The sequence below is a fragment of the Crocodylus porosus genome, unplaced genomic scaffold, assembly GCF_001723895.1.
Source record: "Crocodylus porosus isolate Cpor-Errol unplaced genomic scaffold, CroPor_comp1, whole genome shotgun sequence".
Taxonomy (NCBI): domain Eukaryota; kingdom Metazoa; phylum Chordata; order Crocodylia; family Crocodylidae; genus Crocodylus; species Crocodylus porosus.
The window spans coordinates 156,562,071-156,576,616 of NW_017728886.1; the positions used below are offsets into that span (position 1 = coordinate 156,562,071).

General features: G+C 42.3%; 1 long non-coding RNA gene across 2 annotated transcripts in view; it reads left to right on the forward strand.

The window, feature by feature from the left end:
- LOC109324714 overlaps nucleotides 1-14,546 on the forward strand; it is a 71,764-nt gene that overhangs the window by 10,211 nt on the left and 47,007 nt on the right. Inside the window, exons 2-3 of one of the 2 annotated variants that reach the window (XR_002104989.1) lie at nucleotides 6,702-6,846; nucleotides 9,180-9,253. This is a non-coding gene — a long non-coding RNA (uncharacterized LOC109324714). The remainder of the gene's footprint in view (nucleotides 1-6,701; nucleotides 6,847-9,179; nucleotides 9,254-14,546) is intronic. The other variant, XR_002104988.1, reaches the window with a different exon arrangement.

The following is a 14,546-nucleotide window of genomic DNA, read 5'->3' on the forward strand; positions in this document are numbered from 1 at the left end:
GATGCAAGACCTCCTAGCTTCTGGGACTTCGGGCAGTTTACTTGGCGGGGGCAAACGCACGGTGTGAAATCCATTAATGTGTGCTATCTGAGGAATCTGGACATGCTTTGCTTTAGGAGGTGCTACTCAGTGGTGTATCTAACCTGGAGCATTGCATGTGCATCTGGTCACTAGGCAAGGCATAGGTGGACTTTCATCACTTGTATGAGAGAAGGGTAGCAGAGTTTTGAGCAACTGCTTGAAGGCTGCTTTACCTTCAAGCCTTCCCTTTTACCTTCCCCACTTTCCTTACTTCTTCCTACGAAAATACCCTAGATTTTAACTCAGTACCATAGCTTTAAACTAGCTCTTCTGAGAAACACGTTTACAGGTAAACTAGGAGGGTATGCAGGTGTCCCCTTCTTCCCCCCCCTTTCCCTCCCACCCCACCCATCTTGCTATAACTTTCTACTCAAGTTTCCCTGTGCTCTGTTAAAGAACATGCTAACAATGCAGCAACTGCCTTTTGCATTGTCTTTGTTGTAGGGATTGTTTCTGCCACCCTCCAATCCTGAGGTGCTTTCCGCAGCCTGCTGAGATGACATGATGAGATTCTTTCACCACTCATCATTAAACACTTCATCAGCAATTCTGCACATGCCCAAGGGCTTTTCTTCTCCTCTTCTGCCTTCGCTGACTTTTCTGGTGCTTCTTGCTTCTCCAACTCTCTTCCTAAGTTGGACACTTTTCCACTTATCCTCGTCTCCCTCATCTTTGATATATGTCAGAGACTAAGCAGCATCAGTTGCCACTGTGTCCCCGTTCAAGACCTTCCTTAAGCTATTGCTGCCAAATATACTGGATGTCTTCTTTCTCACAGAGCTCCAGTTCCATCCTTGTCATTCACGGGTAACAGTTCAATGATCTTTCCCCTTCTCTGTCCACTGAGCTCATTTAAAATCCAAACAGTTTCTTGCTGTCAGCTCTCCTGTTTGTGACTTCTCCTCTGTTTACCCAGCTTCTCTCCTCAAAATCTTTCCTGTCACCTCTCATCTTTGGAGATGTCAGTGCCTTTTCTTAAGCCGTCCTCTGCCCCCCTCACTTTTTCCGCTCTCATCTCCCGTTTCTAGCCCCTGTTTGCAGGTCTGCATTGATGGACAATTTACAGTAGCAACACCATGTTATCTTATGTTTATTCATCATTAAGCGATTAAACCTTCCTCAGGAAGGGGGATGGCCTTGGTCTTTGTTATTCATACCTCAAGCAATACCTCCAGGTTCTGGTTTATTGCTGTATAATCGGTTTGTTGGTACATAAAGTTCATGCTCTAGCTTTCCACTGTTTTGACCTTTTGTAGGAATCTGTGTTTTTTTATCACAAGTTTAAATAACTTTCGTGTTTGGCTAAAAGCTTGGGTGCCTCCTTTGTGGGTTTTGATCAAGAGCCAGATTTTCCAAAGTCTCAATACTTTTCATACAGCAAGTTACGTTTTAGACCAAGCTGTCTTTTTTTTTTTAACCTAGAGTAAAATGTTTCAATTTGAGTGCTTTGTAAATCACACTTAGATGCCTAAAGACAAGTAGCTTGGTTTTCACAGGTGCAGAATGACTTGGACTAAATTTTAGGCACTTTCCATTGAAGTTTCTAGGTATCTTTTTTCTTAAATAGCTCAAGGGAGTTGTGAATACTTTGTCAATCAAGTAATATATTTTTTAAATAATATCGCACATACTAGAAACTTATCCTACAGGATTCTATCCTTCTGCCACCATTCATGAAACAAACATCAGATTGGTGATTCAACAAATTGTAGAAATTAAATGTGGAAGTGAATTTTAATATTTGCACCAGAAATGCTTGTATGCTTGTTAGGGAATAGAAACAATATACGAGGTGACTATCTAACCAGTTACAACTTGACATTGGTAGCTCAAATTTTAGAGTATTCACAATTAATTTGGGACAAAAATATCTGAGCATAACCTAGTTCAAAACCAAGCAAATATAAATAGTGATCTGCTTGAAGATATCCTGTGAGTTGAAAAAGTGGATCCATACAAGGAATAAGCCGTGTCCTGTAAATTATCCACTTTGTTTTAATAATACTGTAATTTTATAATGGCTCTTTCATTCCACCGTAATTAATAAACTATGTGCATAGGAATCATTTAGTCTTTTGCTGACATGGAATTTGGTGTGTGCCATTTTAATGGAACATGTCATGATTTGAAATCAAATTTGCTAAGCACTCAGCTTGCAGGTGTGGATGTTAGGAGAATATTGCACCCTAGTTGTGAAGTGATGCTGATCATTAAGTTCTACTGAGGAAAAAATACATTATAAGAACTAGGTATTAGTGTTATCTGCTTTTGCTAAGCCTGACCCGATGAGATCACAGTCCAAGGTGGATTTGTATTTATACACAGGAGAAAGGTGAAAAAAATGTTAATTAGAACTAGAATTCAGCTCATAGAAAACAAAATATATTTAAAGTCCTTTTAAATTACATTGGGAAAGGAGTGTTCTGTGGAAAGTTACGCAGGTTGATAACAAGGGGTGTGATGTGTGGAGTGATTGGGTGAGTACTTTTACTTCCTCTCAGGAAAATCATGTAATGAGATATACAGTAGGGCTTGGTGATTTGTTAATGACTTAAGTGCTGTGCCAGAAGAACGTCTGTGTAAGCAGTAGAATAGCACGTAGTATTTGTGTGTGATTAATGAGAAGGTGTCGTTTAAAATAAAGCCAGCACACTTCCTTCGTAAATATGTGTTGATGTATCTTAAACACACTCAGCCAACCCACGGCTGAATATTAGTGGGATTACTCAGCAGATTGCTGCCACGGTTTTCTTTGCCATTTTAGTCATTCTAACACCCATTTAATAAGATGAAGGGGGCTGAGAATTCACATTACGTATTCCCATTATTGTTAAGTCTAACTTGTGGCTCTGCTAAAGGTCATGGATATTTGAAGCCATTACAGACAGGTCAGACCACAGCTATTAGTCACAGAGCATTATTCATCCAAATCTCTCTTTCTTTCTCCCCCTTATTCCCATCCTTATACTTGAGAAAATGATTTTTGACTGGAATACAACATCCAAATAAAACATTTTCTGGGTGTTGAGTTTTTCCAAGGAAATTTAAATTCTGAATTCTCATTGGATGCAATATATTGGCACATTATCTGAGTTGGAGTGACCTGAACTCCCTTGCGGTAGTTATCCACCAGAACTCATTGCAGCAGTTTTTGTAGTCCAGACTAATTGTCATTCTTTTTCAGACGTGGTGGTTTGCCGCCATTCTAATCCTTACTGGGAGTTTCCCAGTTCCTTCCCCATTTCAGTCCATTTGAATTGTTTCCACTGTGTGCTGCTGATTTCACGAATGCCAAAATTTTGTCAGTGTCTGTTATTTGGCTGTTTCTCAACCCTTTTTTTTAAAAACAAACAACTTTTGTCATATGGAAAAATGTTCTGTTGCAGTCATGACAAAGATGTAAAATGTTTTTGTGATTCATTCCTGGGTGGGAATACTGTGGGTTTCTTTTTTTTTCTCTCTTTTAATGTAAAAACTCTTCTTTTTCTAGTAGTACATGGAAGTAGAGGTTTGTTTGTTAAACACTGATACAGGCAGTCCTCAGACTTACGCCACAACTGGTTCCTGAAAACCCCACCTTAAGTCAAAACATTGTAACTCGGAACCAATTTTCTCATAAGAAACAATGTTATAAATGGGGGATTGGTTCCTGAACCAAGGCCTGATGCCCTATTTTCACTAAAAATACCCCAGAATTTTGTACTTGATCAATTATAGATGAGTAATATAGCTACATTAATGTATTTATATTGTAAATAGTAATCATATTGATTTACAAGGACTTCTTTGTGGTGACTGCTGGACTTTTTGAAAGGCTCTTGGTTGGACTTTTTGAAAGGTTCTTGGCTGGAGTCTTCTCAGGAGTCTTGGCTGCAGGTTTTTCTGGAGTCTTGTCTGCTTTCTTAATGACATTGTCCAAGGAAGTTTGAACAGATGTTCTCCAGGGAGATGAGTGATGCAGAGAACTTGTTTGCTGGCGTGGCTCTGCCTCGGATCAAGTGTTGTAAGTCGAAACTGGCATTGTAAAGTTGAAACAGGGTGTCAATTTATAAACATAAGTACGAAAGGTTGTAACTCGAAAAGGTTGTAAGTCGAGGACTGCGTGTATTACAATACTATTCAGAGACTCCAGCTTGGGACCCAGTTATGTTCAACACTGGAAAAAAGTTGAAATGACCATCTTTGTCCCAAAGAGTTTACAGTACACATGTGGTGGCGGGGAAACCCCACCGAAAAAGAAAAAAAAGATGAATGCAACAAACAAGATGGTAGGAGTGAGAAGTAACAAAATTTGATGACAATTGTTAGAAAACTAGACTTTGTGCACCATTCTTAGTCACTCAGGGGCTGTAATATATTATCAGTTGGCCTAGGAAATGATCACAAAGCCTGGAAACACTTTTGCAAGGGAAAAGTGGTCAAGAACTGGAGTGGTACAGTTATAAAATGTATGTTGTGGATAACTGCTATGAAATCCTATATATATATGTCTCTCTCCATATATGTAAAGGACACCTTTACATACATCTCTGGCCAATAATGAATGCTTTCAAGCAAAGTGTATATTTGCATGTAGATGACTTATGGGGACATTATAAGCTAATGGATATGCTGAGTGCAGTTCCAAGATTGAGAATCTTTTGATTCGTGGTTATTAGTGGTAGATTAATGCCCCACTGGGTCAGGATCTAAAGTTCCAAATGATGTGGAGGTCCAAAATTAATGATTGTTGACCACATAACAGTAATAAAAAATTACGCAGGAGATACTGCATTACCAGATACTCAGCACTTTATCCTGCTGAAAACTTGAACCACCGAAGGGTTCTAAGTGAGCCATGAACATGGATGAACTAAAGCTTTGTATGGCAGTGTGCTGTAAGTCACTGCTTCAAGATCATGACTGAGATGCTGTCAAGAAATCTGGCTAAAATTATTTGTTGGAATTTTTTTTTTTTGATTAAACACTTTACAAAAAGTGTCAGCTTTCTTTGACTTACTGTCAAAGTACTGAACACCTGAAAACCTCGGTTTGAATTCTGAAAGGCAGCTGCAGTGCCTCATGGGAACTGCTGTTTCAGTTCCACATGCTCCCATTTCCTTCTCTGCAATGTGCTCCCCAGCCAGACTGCATGTTTCATCATGCATTGGGGCAATTGAGCAAGAGGGAAGACTGCAACATGGAGGATGTAGTCTGGCCAGCTCACAGGAAATTATGGGGCATAACTACAACTCCCAGGAGGCACCAAACTGTACAGCTCAAAAAAGTGCAGGTTTACACATAACCAACTTTTTCCCTAGTTACTTTTCTCCAGGATCAGGTGCTAGCTAAACTTTTGAACTGAGTCTGTGCCATGAACTTTCTTTAGGCATTGGGGTGTTTAGCTTCCAGAATGTAATTCAGGCCTATTTCTATTGAATTCCAAATGGGGTTAACTAATGCTATTTGGCTTTCCTTTTAAAACAGGATTAAGAAAAGCCTTGTAGTTTATGATGCAATTAGTATTACACATTTCCTGTTTGGAAAAGTTATGTAGTGCTGTTAGAGGCTGTGTGTTAGCCAGCTCCTTTAACTCCTAGAGAGGGCAGCATTTTGGGATACTTGAGCACTGGTCCAGCGATCTGTGGACTGCTGTGCTCATGTGGAGTCCCATTCATGCACAATTGAAGGATTAGGGCCCTAATCTGAAATGAGTTCTTAGATTCAGGATGCTTTGAAATCTAATTACTTTTAGACAGGGTCAGCCTTAGATATTTTGTTTCCTTGATCAGAATACATTTTGCTGCTTTCTAACTCCCTGCTAGCATAACTGGGAGTGGAGCATCTTAGAAAGCAGCCTTTTTTGGCACTGCCTTTGGTGCAGAGTGGCTGATGCCGCAGCTGCACTATCTGTACCACTGCTGCAGCACAGGAGCTGGTGCTGGCCTGTGCGCCACGGCTGCTGTGGGTATGAAACCACTGTTTTATGCCTCTCCAACTTCCAGTCATATAGCTAACCCTACCCCCTCAATAGAAGCTGCTGTTGATTGCTACTTAGGTCCCAAAATGCCTCCAATTCTGTTGTCCTTGGCTAACGTCCAGTTTGTCCACAGAAGGCGCCCAACCCTGCTTCTATACTATATCTTTACCTAAATCGGTAAACTAGAGGAACTCTGCTAGATGTATGTTTAAGCCAGGGTTAGCTATGTTAATGGTACACCGTCCATTCCCCAGCCAGGCAAATTTCCTCCCGATAGGATACAAATGGGTAACTGTATTCCCCTTCAATTCTGGGAGGCCAAACACCTGTTAAAAAGGGTGCTTTCCCTATTCCCGCTACTGCTCCCCCGGCAGAACAATCAAGAGCTCATTTGAAAATTGGGTAACTAGCAGGACCCCACTGAAAACCAGATGCTGCAGGAGAGCTGAGCTTACCCTGAGCAAATAAATTATAGTAATAATAATAAAAGTGGGGTTGTTTTAAACAGGCATTTCTGGCTGTAAGAAAGAGGGACACTGTTATGAAATCCAGGTGCCCCTCTGTGCCTGAGAAATGTGCTGCCCTCTGTAAACTTTGTGTTTTCTCCTCATTTGACTTCCCTCTAGCCTCTACCCACTGCTCTCTTATTTTCATGCTTCAGGTTTTGCATTGCCAGAGCTCTCTGTGGTAGGCCACGTCCCCGCCTCAGATGAAAGGACAAATCAGAAGGTACCTATTACACGACTGTGAGGAGAGAAACAAAGGCGCACAATGCTGACACCCTCCTACTAACTTGTATTTTAATGGTAGGTTTAATTTCCTCATGAAAGCAGAATGAAAGGGAAAAACAAAACGGAAACAACCAGGGTGTGGGTAGCAGTGGTGGTGGGGAAACGACAGCTGTTGTATTCATGGTTAATCAGGTGTGTCTGTCTTTGTGTAGCATCTGTCTGCTACTGTTATGGTGCCACATGTGAAAGGGGAGAGGCATTCATGTTCAAAGCTTTCAGGCCTGACCTCTGTCTCCGTCTTCTCAGGATAGGAGAGCGTGTCTATTTAACTTGCCCTATTATTGGAAACTGTAATTCTACTCTGTTAGCCCACCCTAAACATCTTTAGCTGACACGTTTCATATTGCCATAAATCTGACCACTAAATGCCTACTTCCTTTCCCTCCCCCTCCCTCCATGCCTAAAGTGCCATTTATTATTTTGTATTTTTAGTGTGGGTTTTGCCTGAGTAAAGACATCCTTAACATGGAATCAAGGCTTTGGGCTGTGGGTCATAAGCTTGAAAGAGCTGTACTGCATTTAAGAGGACACTAGATTATGGAGGCTACCCCATCGGTAGAGTCATTGGGACCTCATGTATGGATGTGCTCAGTGTTTCTGAGAACCAGTTTAGTTCCCCCAACCTGTCAGGCATGTCACCTCTTTATCAAATCCTCCGAGGAAATGTCTGGTTGATAGTACAGTAATAAGAGATGGCTTATGAACAGAAAACACTATCTCTTCTTATTCACTGCCCTTTGTAATAAATCTCTGTGGTACATGTGTGCTGCATTTCAATACTTCGGGAGCCCATATGCCATAAGAATTTGTATGTTTTTGAAACGGTTTCTTTGCAAAGCAGGAAGCTCACCTTCAATCTTCTGGGGGCCATTCACCTCCTGGCATGCAATGTCTTTGAGATGGCATCCTCATGGCGTTTAACCAAATGAGGGGGAGCTTTGTCCTTGCTGCTGTTCTCTCCCATGGCATGTTTTACTGCCATTTAGTATATATGCAGGATCATGGATGACCTTGACAGTCTGCTGGCTTGGTGGGGAGCAGATGTGTTGGCAGAAATGATGCGTTTGGCTAAGGAGAAATGGGAGGTTCTGGCTCCACTACTTTTGGAATATTTCCTTTCCAGCTTGTCCCTTAAGCATCATTAATAGAAGTCTAAACATATGGGCAGAGGTAGAAGGGTACAACATTGGCCTCTGTGTGTCTAAGGGGAATTGGACTAAAAGGAAAAAAGGGGAAAGAGAAAGAAAAGACAGCTTAAGTTGATGCTCAAGTTCTTATAAGAATCAAAGAAAAATATTTTTATTTGACCCCCTCCCCCCCGCCCCTGAAAATCAATTTTCATTTTGGTCTTTGGGAGTTTCCACTTTTACCTGGGCTGTGGCTTGGCAGATGGATAAAATCATCTTTGTGTGTAATCATAAATACATACATTATTTGATTATTGTTTCCAATATATGTATTAAACCCTCTACCCAACAGAAAATCACCAAAGGGGGTTGATTAAATAACTTAGCTAAAAAAGATGCACGCAAGTTACATGACTATATAATGCAGAAATCAAATCCATTTTACTGAGAAACACTGAGAAAACAATTGATAGGAAAACATGGTATGTATAAGGATGAGAGGAGGAAACCTGCAAAATTAACTGATTGCTTTCTACTTAGAATGTGAAAATGATCCAGTCGATACCCAGGGACTCCTTCAAATGATCTTAAGATTTGGCTGTTCCTATAAACTTTGCAGCAGGGTCACATTGGCTGGCTATCTTGTTTTGTCATCCCCCTCTCCCCACCTTATTTAAGAGACTGGGAGATTAGCAGCTCTGGCTACAATGAGGCCTAGAAGGAGGATGGGTTCTTACATAAACTTTTGATATGCAGCTCTGCCTAAGTCCTGATTCCCGACATCTCCAGCTGTTCTACCTATGGGAAGAAGCTCCCAGCTGTGCCAAATTGCAGAGGACCAATGTTGTGATTTGAACCTGAACTAACTGTCACAGAGAGTATGCTGAACTCCTTTTGTGCGGATCCAAGTTAATGTGAATGTAATTCATAATAGGTGAAGGATGCATATATTACTCAGCCTTACCCTTCACCTTCCCTCTGACCTGTTTATAAAAGGTGGGTACTGACAGAAAACAATGGACCTTCACTTGTGGAGAATATTCACAAAGCACTAAAGGATGTAGCAAGGAGCTGCACTATGATGCTGTTCTTAGATGGTGATGTAATATAGTAAAAATAACTTACTGATTTACGAACTGAGGAGCGTTATGAATTGCCAGTGCTTTGCTCAGGTGCAATCCTTCACAAGTTGAATTCAGTGGAATTTATGACCCTTTTCAGAGCACCAGCCAATCAGGACTCTTGTTCCCTTGGTGCAGGCATTTACAATGTCATTTCCAAAACACCTCTTTTTGGTAAGACATCCTGGAAAAAACGAGTAAATACAAATAAATGATAATTTTGGCATCTCACCGGCAGTATTTGGCATTGTTAATGAGAGAAACACTCTGCTCTCTTTATTCCCAGTTTAACAAAATTTTCACTTCAGGGATGCTTTGAAACGAGACAATAAGTTGGAAGAAATCAACCAACTATCCTGTAAAACCCATATGTACCCATAGTTGTAACATGGAAAACCATTATGCTAGTTGTGAAAAGCTTCTCCATTTTAATGTTTGCCTGGTGATTGAATATTCCACCCCCTTTCCATTTTCACCCTCTCCCTTTCTTTCAGGTTGTAGTGTTTCTTCATATGGCTTTGGTGTGTGATCAAAAACAAGCACCCCCAATTCCATAGTCTTTAGGTAGACAGCTTTAAATTCATGCTTTCTGTAAGGAGCTGTTTGTAGATAGCTGCCTAATTAAAGCCTACCTGGGTTTACATTACACCTTTAATCCGAAAAAAAAAAGCTTCAAACCCTGTACACTCTATATGGATTGTAATCATTTCACCCAATTCTGAAATGCAGCTGCTTTGAAGGTAGAGCATAGTAGCTGCTTAACACAACAAGCTGTTAATGCCTAATAACCTTATGTGACAGTTTAGGAGAGGAAGTGAAGAAGTTTTTGAAACTGCAAGGGAGGTATACATTAAGAATATAATTATTCCAATCAGAGAGCTGACAGCTCTTCAGAGAGAGAGACTGTTTTGCTGACAGGATGCTCAAGGGGAGGGGGCAGAGAAAGCAAGGACATGTTGACTATACAGGACACATGCTTTATATGCCAAAGAATTTTCTACTGTGTTACCCTGAATTGAAACTACCTTGGGGTTTCTGTAGATTTACCAATTCAGGTGCGGTAGGCAGCCCTTTTATGTTGTTCTAGTTTAGGGGTGCCCAACCTTTTTGCCTTATGGGTTGGATTGGCAGTGTCCAGTCTGTCTGCAGGCCAGATCCAGCCAGTGTTCCTGATCCAGCACCCAGGTAGGTATGGCAGGCAGAATCTGCATATGCATAGGTGGGCAGGGACAGGTTAGTCCTGCAGGGGATAGGAGCTTGACCCGGCCCTATGGAAAGGGAAGTGGATGTGCTTGGCCCTGCAGAGAGGGAAAGGCATGAGGCCTAGCCCTGCCAGGGGGGAGGGGCATGGCCTGGGCCAACCTGGCTCCATGGAGAAGAAGAGGGCATGGCCAGGCCCCAACCTTGCCCTGTGGAAAGGGAAGGAGGAGAGGTGCATCCCTGATTTAGAATGGGGGGGTGGTCTGGCTGGGGAAGGGGACATAGCTTGGCTCCAACTGGCCACAAAGGTATTTGGGTTTGGGAATTTGGTAGGTGGGAGGGTGGCTGTATTGATGGCCATCACTTCCCTGTCACCAAATTTCCAGACCTGTGGGGCCCCCAGTGGGCCAGGTGCAATGGCTCTTCAAGCCTCACTTGGTGTTCAGGGTGGAGGTTGAGCACCCCTGTTCTAACCATATTTTCTCTGTTTTCAACTAGTCTTGGTTTTACTAAAACCATTAAGTTTTACATTAGTTCTGAGGCAAGATCACTTTGGTACTCTCTGGAAGGGGAGACCTCTCCTGGAAGGAAGCTGGGGAGAAAATGGTACATGCTTGTCCCTGTGGTTGAAGCAGTCTGGTATGTTGTACTACCAGTGCATTGACTGCGATCAGTATGAGATCAAGGAAAAGTAGCTGACCAGGAGAAGTGGTGAAAATAGAAGCTGGAGACATCAGTAACAAGTACAACTCATTTTTAATATCAGCTTTCTTGGAATGTCTGTTGTAAGGATCACGTGGCAGAGAGAGAGGGAGAGAGTGAATGTACTTGCAACTTCGTATGAGATAGCCACGTTGTACAGCTGGGTTCAAATTCTGGGATTGGGTAGAAGGGTGTTTTAGCTTGGGAGTTCCTTTGTTCATATGGAGCAAAGAAGCAGATCTTACAGCTTGGGCAGATTAGTTAGAAACAAAGAACCAACCTAAAGGAGGTTTGTTCTGCATCTGGAATCATGCCATGGTCATTTAATACTAGAAAATCAGCTCTGTGGTCACGCAGGGGTATTTTTTAGGTCTCTTGATCACAATAGCTGTGCTGGGAATGGTTGATGGCCATTAAACTCGAGGTTGATTTCTTTTTTTTGTAAGAATTTTGTTGGTTGCAAAAAAATAAGTTATGAGCTGTGTGCCCTTTACTTGCTACTCCCAAAGAGGAAAACTGAGGGACATTTGGTGATAGCCAACTGCTGCAGGAGTGATTTGTTTTTAGCATTATGGAAAAAAAATGTGAGAGAAGAGTATGCGCTATTATTATAAAATTATCCTATTTTTGCCACTGTGGGCCTCTTCAGGAATCAGTCTGTGGGTAAAAATACTGCCTTTCGTTCCAGGAGCTGCTGGATATAAATATATGCTCTCTCCCTTTCCTTTCCCCAATTGTAGCTTTTTCCCTTCTCACCAGCCAAGTGGAATGTATTTAACCTCCTCTTAGGCAGTGTCTACCCTAGACTTTTTTTTGGGCAATCTCCAACCATGCAACTCCGTTGGTGGCAGGAATGTCTAGAGGTCACCTGCATTTTTTACCATTCTGTTGTCTAGACTTGATCTAATACTTAAAATTTCAAGGCCTGTTTGAGCCCTGTCCACATCAGGGTTCCTACCAATTGTTGGTGGAGCTATATTGCTGGTGGTATAATAGTGGACAGTTTCTCATTAGGTGCGAATAATATCCATTATTAGTTATCTCATAGGAAGAGTTTTCTATAGCAGGTTTTTTTTAGGAAAGAGGAAAGGACTAAGCCATTGGAAGCGAACTGGGGGTGGGGGATATGATTTTTTTTCTCATTGCCTGTATTTATGTTCATGGCTTAAGCCCACAGCTGTGGCACCATGCTGCTGTTGTGCTCAGAAATATGGCTAATCGTATGTTCAGAAAAATGAAAATAAATTCAGTTAATGTATTCAAATCCATCTTTCCCCTTTGTTTTGCTGGTGGGGATCAGAAATACCAAAATACCACAAGGGAGGCTGCTCTCATGTTACTTCTCGCCAAGTTGGAAATGGGAGGGCTGGAAATTTCATGAGAAAGAGTTTCTCTGGAGAATTGCAGTCCAGTTGTGCAGATGTGTGTGGCTCTCAGACAGCCTGAATCTTTTGGATAGCAACCTGATCCTTCAAATGCTGAAGTGAACCCCAAATTTGAACCTGTTGAAGATGGTCTATCGTTTTCCTCTGTGGTCTCCTTAATACTGAATAAATCCTATAAACTCTTCTGTATACTGTGAATTCAGTTCAGCTCCCAACAGAAACAATTGCAAAAATAACTTTGACTTCAATGGGAGCAGGACTGGATCCTTGTTTCCCTCAGATTTGGTTGGTATGGTATTACAGGATTGCTTATAGGCCCTGTTTCCTATACCTTAGTCTGGTATGGTGATGCCACATCACATCTTTCATACATTCATGATACAGATTCCTCAGTCAAAGGCAAGAGAGTAGTTGTTTACTTCTAAGATGTTGCAAATCATGGGCTTGAATTTTCCTTCCCATTTCTGGAATCAAAGCTAATGACTGATAGCTGGCAGTTGTTGGCAGAAAATTTAACTGGTACCATAAAGCTTCTGGTGGTGTCAAACATTTTTGACACCAGGCTCATTACATTGTGCTGCCAAGTGAATGAACAAATATTATGTTTGGGTTAAAAGGCTTGTAGGCAAGATGCTCAGCTTCAGGATCAGCTTAGGTAAAATGAAATACTGAAATATCCCCAGCTGCGGGTTCAACTGAATCCTAGTAAAATGCATCCTGACATCCTCAAAGGCTTCCTGTCTTTCATCTGTTAAGTGTCTCAGTGGACACTTAACTCATCTGAATCATTTGCGTAAGGTGAACTGGGGCTGGACCCACAGCTGACCCCTGATTTACCAGGGAGTGCTGCACCCTGCCATGCATCACCTCTGTTTTAATTTCTTACCTGATACAAGCCATGGCTCTGTAGACAACTCCTATTCAGTGAAGCACTTAAACTTAAGTTTCATGGAAGAACAATGGCAGGTGCTGTTCCAAATAGGAATGAATTTGAGCATATGCTCAACTGGGGAGTAGTTTAAAAGTTGGAAAGAATAAAGACTGGGGAATTTTCATTTTTTCCCCTTCCAAATGTTATAACTTTGTATAAGGCCAGGAAGATATGCACCTTATAGACTAAATCAGATATATAACAAGCTTTTGTGAGCCTGAGCTCACTTAATTGGATATATTATGCTTCTCACACATAGGTGAGATCTCTCTCTCTCACACATGTATCCTATGTATAATAAATTGGTATTTCACAAATACATATATAACCCTTCTATTGGGTACTGGTTGGCAGCAAGAAAGGCCGGGTTCACATTTCAGGGTACCCCATAAATTATACCAGTGGCTTGAGCCCCCACCCAGAAATCTGGGAATACTAAATTTCCTGAGGTGCACTGCATAAAACCCCTCCTCACAAGCAGTATAAACACAAAAACCCAAATGTATGACAAAGATTAAAAACAAAACAAAAGAAAATGCTATATATAATTTCAAAACACTATTAACTACAAAGCAAAGTCTGTAGCGGCACCCTCTTAGGGGAGGCTTCACCCATACCAAGGCAGTCTGGGACGTGGGGCTTCCCAACAGGTAGTTCCGGGAGCCTGCACCCAGCAATGGGATGGAGAGTAGGGCCCACACCAGAGAGTCCTATAAGCTGCTCCTTTGGTTCACTGTGCCAAAGGGAGTTGCTTGAGAGCATTGTAAGGGGCTCCTGAGCTTCCCCTTTTGCTATCTGCAAATTCCTTCTCCCTTGATGGAGAGTTCACTCTCTAGCAGCCCCTAGCAGCTTCTTTTCTTCCCCAAACCTTCCCCAAACTGGCCCTGCCCCCCCAGCTGGAAGCCCCAGCCAGGGTTTCCGGCCTGGGACCATGTGGCTGTCCTGGCGCAGGAGGCTCAGGTAAGCGGGGTGGAGTGGGGCGGAAGGGCAGGGAAGGAGCCCGGGGAAAAGTGGCCTGGGGAAAAGCTGGGCATGGCGGGGACAGCAGCCCCTTGCCTGTCCTGTGGCTGGCACCCCGTGCTGCAGTGGGCTGTGAGTGGCTACATCAGGGAGTGCCGGCCATGAAGAAGGGGAAGGGCGACTTTTCTTCCCCCCGCCGTTTAGCACCAGCTTGTAACCTGGCCCCGCTGCCAGCCTGGGCCCCACTCTTTCTCTGGGCTTGCCCACTGGGGCTGTGCATGGTGACAGC